The sequence below is a fragment of the Glossina fuscipes genome, unplaced genomic scaffold (assembly GCF_014805625.2).
Source record: "Glossina fuscipes isolate IAEA_lab_2018 unplaced genomic scaffold, Yale_Gfus_2 122, whole genome shotgun sequence".
NCBI lineage: Eukaryota > Metazoa > Arthropoda > Insecta > Diptera > Glossinidae > Glossina > Glossina fuscipes.
Genome location: NW_023998465.1, coordinates 673,144 through 679,408, shown reverse-complemented (window position 1 = coordinate 679,408; position 6,265 = coordinate 673,144).

Genomic DNA, 6,265 nt, shown 5'->3' with positions numbered 1-6,265 from the left:
AATTTAGCTTGTGAGAGTGCCTTAAATATTAAAAGAAAAACGAAAAAAAAAGTAAATAAATAATAATAAATTTTATATGCATCGCAATAAACTTACTACATCAAACGGCGACAAAGCGGCGTTGTATGAGTTTTAGATTAGCTCAGCATTTAAAACTAAACGGCTTGGGCCATCATTCGAGTGATATGGAAAAAATTGACACAAGCCAGAAAACTACTGCGCTAATTAAGTTTAATATCAACTGCTTTTTGTTGCCTTAAGTACGAACAATAGTTACATTTTTCCGTTTTGTTTGTATGCCTTACTGAAATGAAAATTTAAAACAGCACCTTTTGTGTGAAAACTTTCTATCTAGAATTCGTGACTTGGAAAAGTAGGATATATTGTCATGTTGATAAAAGCAAAAATCAGGTTAAAAAATAAAAACTGTGTAAAAAATAAGTGAAATGCTGGGAAATGTTATTCTACGAAAATCATGATAGCTGTATATAAAAGATACACCTACACATAAATGTATACACCTGCATACAGTTATATATATAATAGCTACTTAGTATATATTTTAAACCAACTTAAATTGAACTTAACGAATAAAAAGCTTCAGGCCCCAAACGCCAAATGAGAATATTATATATTAAACATTACGGTTCTCTCAAGGGACCAACCGGGACTATTCGCAGCAAAGACCTTTAAATTATTTATGCAAATAAATACGCATGTCAGCAGAGGTTTGATCATTTTCGCCTATGTTGCATCGGGATTGCAGTTGTTTATTTTCGTTTTTATAATAAAGAGATTAGTAATCGATAATAATGCACGTTTAACTAAACAGATATTATGAAATTATCTCGCAACTTCACGATTATTAAGATTATATGTATGGATGCGTACTCCTGAGTGCTACAAAAATATTAATAATACGAACATAATCTCATCTTGCGAATGGGTGGCTGGATATGGGATGTAAAACTCCTCTCTACTGCCCGAGCTTTTCTTATTAACACTAACACGACCGACGTTACACATATCCCTATTTCAACCGTTTTTGGTCGTGTTGATTCACAACTTTGTGACACAGCTAAAGTCGCAAAAATTAATTCACGTTTGCCGCAAAGTCCCTCGATCGACCAAGGACCTAAACTTAAAAATGATTATGATCTGCCCATATACACGCCCACGCTACATTAAAAACTGGGAGAACTTCTAAAAATTTGTGACGATTTTTTCATGTTTTTGTCTATAACTTTTAATCCCGTGAGCACATTTTGGAAAACGTGCGATCCAAATAAAGACAACCTACACGTATAATCTAAAAATGACTTTGATAGCTAATTCGTTCACAATTAACGATAAAATATTAATTCCAAGTTAGTTTGGTCTAATTTATTAGTTAATAATTGTAGTAATGACAATACAATTATAGAATAACAACTAGTATTATAATTATTAAACGATGTGATATAGGTATATAAATTCGTATAGTTTAAGAAACTAAGCCACGATATTGATATGATTTATAAGTTATAAAAGGCCTTTATAGGGACTTAAATCGCATCGGGCTACAAATGATTTTGACATGAAGTGATAGCAAGCTCCATAACTTCACAGCGTTAACAATGAATGGGCTTGTTCACGTTAAATATTTGTGGTCAGGCAGGACTAAATATGTTGCCTGCTCGGATTTTCGAACTGAATATTCACAAGCAAATATGTTTGTGTTCGGGTCCGCTTAACTTGTTAAGAAAAACCAGATATTTTGTAATGAGATATATCAAAAGGTCGGGAGTCAATATCTGCAGCGAAAGCTAGGATCAACTACCATACCTGCGCTTTTTGAAGACATATATGGCCCACTTGTTTATAATAACTTGCTATTTTCGTGCGCACCATACGGCAAGAGCGGCACAACAAAGCATTTAGTCACTCTTAATTTGGCAAAGATTGGGACATAAGATCAGGAAAGTTTACACATTTTCGTGAAATTAACATGTTCGTCAGCGCTCAAGCGACAGCTGGATTCGAAACTAGGGTTCTTGATCGCACTAATTCAATATCTTCACGTTATTACGATGGCTTTCATCGATTCAAAGATTCAAAGACTTTTGGTAGAGCAGAAAAAACGTTAATTGGACGAAAATCTTTAGGATGAACAGAAGATTCTATTTTCCGAATGGGGTTTATCAATTTATTTCCAACTTAAGTGTAATTATGTGGAGAAAGTGCTAACGTGCATTGGAATATATTGTCCATATTTTGGAAATAAATTAGAAGTAAAATCTTATGGTTAGTTGAGCCCATGGTCTATGAAATTATCTTCACGTGACCGAAACTTATAGAAAACAAATGGAGAAAAGGTCGATGTTTCGCTGCAGTTATTTCAGTCTTTTCTATATAACGGACATCATTTTAACCTCATAATATTAATCGACCAAGGAATGTTTATACCAAATTACAGCTTCTTATCTCAGCTTTTGTAAATGCAGCGAGTCCACAAAAACTATAGGTCAAAATGATCAATAACGCTAATTAATTGCTTTCCAAGGCTTTGCAGGCTGCCATCTCCGACTCAGGCCTCAAAGCTTATTATTAGTGGTTATTATAAACTGGAAAACTGGGAAAAAATGTTTAAATAACAATTGAAACCATCAAAAGATATGGAAGGAAAACTATGAGCTCTTTTTCCACTTAAGCGCGCAGATATAATAACATATATTTTGTCTAAAAAGTCTGCTTCAGGTCTTGAAATAACTGGAAAAGTTGATCGAAGAACTTTTTAAACTTTCGGAAGATGCATGGAATTTGGACAATCAAAATATTGTAGAGAGTATTAGAAAACTATCTAGAGCGAATGTTGTTGTTGAAAGAAGGCAGAAGAAGCGTTGAGCACAATGAAGGTTCCTGCCTCTCTTGGAGAGTTTTCAATACACACCATTTCAAGAGAATCAAGGATTTTGCAATAGTGTATCCTCCTCTCATCGAGAGGACGTAGTAATATTTACTCATAGAGTAGTAATAATGAATATTAAAAAAGATTCGAGCCGATAAATTAAGAGTTTGCGAATGTATGCAACACTCAACAGGATTTGAGATAGGACCATCTTTTATTATATCAATCGATTCAGAAGGACTTTCTGATTTGATTTAATAGTATCTGTCTGTCTATGTCTGCCCGTCTTGGTTCCTACAGGGCACAGTTATGGAAATATTTTGGTAAAATTTATTACAATGACATATTCTGGCCAAAAGAGGAACGCTAATGGAAATAGTTAGAATCGGCTCACATTTTCAACGTTTCTCATACAATGTATTATTTTAAAAAGCTGTTGTGTAATTAACTGTAAAATGGTGTAGCGCATCTAATAGTCAGTGTTAGCTTGCTATAATATTTTCACTTGTTTTATATACTTTATCAAGTTTGGATACATATTTTAGTATTGGTTTTTTCTGTATTGAAAATGTACGTAATTATTTTTTTAAGCTGGGTATGCACGATTGTGAATGCAATTTTAAACTTTCAACATTGTATCATTTTCCGCATAACAAAAATTTAAACATTGGCTCAAATTTCACTACTTTACCATTCCGCGAAGAACCCGCGCTGACATCTCGAATTTATTGTAAGGCACTGCTATGAAATACCTAAGATTTTTATGAAAAAAGCACATAAATGAAAATAAACACATACAATGTATAGTAAAACCATGAAAAAAATTATACTTGCCGCTGCAGTTACAAAATATGATAATCCAAACAAACGAAGCAACCTAAATTACATATATCTGCATGAGAGATGAAAAAAATTTAAGTGGCAGGGAATAAGCCCTTCCAAACATAAAACAAAAGTAGATAGAAGTGATGGGGTAGTCACGAAAAATGTAATTCGCTCGTAGAAGTTTTACCTCAATACAATTAAATAAACGGATCAGAATCAGTATGTAACTTTTAGTTTTGAAATAGGCAACGGAAGTTAAAGATTTGCTACAGTTTTCACGACGCTTTACGCTTTTTATGGATAACTTCTTGTATACGCTACAAATCCATATGGCTTCGAACGCTTTTTAAAAATGTTTGATAGTTTCGTCTTTTTCTTAACCTGTCGCAGTGGGGAGTTGTATTATTTACATCATCGATCAATGTGCATGGAATTTTGTGGGCTTGCATACATTTTGATAATTTTGATAAAAGCCATTTATTGAGAAAAATTGATACAATGTATGTTGATCAAAATATTTTCCTTCATTTTCTACAACTTTTTCCCATCTTTTCGGCAACATGACGATAACGTGTTAGTTTCTTGCGTACTTCCTCAGCAGTTCGAAATCTCGTGCCAGCTACGCCATACTTCATTGATTTGAATAAATGGATCAGAAGACCCTATGTCTTGTGAGCATGTTGGCTGCAACAGTGTTCCTTGAGAACTCTGGGCCCAGCGTTGTCATGCAAGAGGATGACTTTTCATCACTTAATAGCTTTTGGTTGTCTTTTTTGCAACAATACATCGCTCATATTGTTCAATTAACTTTCATTCGGCTTTAGCAGCTCATGATGCACTACACATGACCGAATATTCCGCATCCGTGTCGAAGTGGATGGCTCTCCTGAGCTAACCCATGACTTTTTGGGTTTCGGATTGTGGTAGTAAATTTGCTTTTCAGGGCCAGTCACAAGACACTATAAGGAACTCTTCTTGTTTTTATTCGGTTAGCAATGAAACAGTTCGAAATGTCACTTTATATCAATTCGTACGCCATTTCCCTTCTTTTGGATATTTCCAGTTCCAGAGGTTCTGCGAGAGTTTGAGTTAGGTTTTCGTCCAATAAGTGTTACAATTTATTGTTCTCGAACTTTTTTGGTCCTCCCGGGCTTTCTTACTTATTGATATCGAAATAACGATTTTTAAACTTTTGAAACCAAAATTGCAAAAATGGGATATGATAGAGCAAGATTGCTATAAACTTCTAAAAATGTTTGATGATTGAATTTAATACGTTAATACTTTATTTTCACCAATTGATGTCGCTGACCAAAATATATGCAAGCGCCTATTATTTCCAATTTATTTCCCATTTATTCTAAATTACACTGGAGTAAATTTTATTAGCTGCGGATGTGTTAGCAAGCCGGTCGGAACCATTCTTGGATTGAACGTGAAGCTGACACTAGTGAACATCTGTATCGCAAGCTCTCCAAATCTTCATGGGAACGCAAGTTATATAAAGTCGTAAATGAATTTAATTCGTGGCGCGACACAAGAAATCTTCAGAATATTCTTTTCAATAGTGTATAAGTCGGAATAACTGAATAGTGTCAGGAATTAAAAGAAAAATTCCCATTCGCTCACAGAAGCAGGTTTGTGTTTGTTAAGTTAAGCTGCTTAAGACAGATGTTAGCCTACTAAAACTCTGTAAATCAAGATCATTTCCTTGCCGCGTGTTTTTCTGTCTTCTTTTAGTAGATCAAATATTCGCGCTACCGACATCTGTGTTTTTCTCTCAAATTTTGTCGCACTAACCTCAGCATCACTTATAGCCCATCAGCAGATTAGGTAACTGCTCCTCGCTTATTATAACCACTACATTCAGATATTGTGTTCTTTCACAAAAGCAATTGTAGAGTTGTAAAAACTGTCACTAGAATGAAATGTTCTTTTATGAATTCAAACGTAGATAAGAAACATTCCCCTGCTTTTTTTAGATCAAAACCGGATACAAATTTTCTTCCCTCTTTAAAAAATTTAGAAGAGAGATATTTTTAAAAAGTTGCAAATAAATTGTTACAAAGCATATCTCTTATTTATTAGCCTCTCAAAAAAAAAGCAAGTCAGAACATTATATGCGGGCAAGGCGGACCATTAGATTCCCTGCATCACCTCATCACCCAAAATTGCACATCATTTTTTTGCAAAGACACACTTTCTGTAATAGCGCACATATTGGAGGATGTCCAAAACATCACATTTCATCACAAAAAACCAGAAATTCAGCTTTCTCTTTCATGATAACCCCTATTCATAAGAAATTTGTATGGAGTGGTGTCCAAGAAATCGCCCCAGGCGGTTTAAATTTGATTCACTTAATTTTTATGTCAAATTACAAATTTTCTTCGTACAACATTAGCAATTAGGTGTTTTTGTCATGTAAGGATTTACATTTCCTGAGAATTCTTATATACGCTAGTATCCAGAAAATAGGCTTACGTAGCCCGAGCACAGTAAATTTGACTATGTCAATTTACTATTATGAGAAAATTTTCATTAAATATTGAA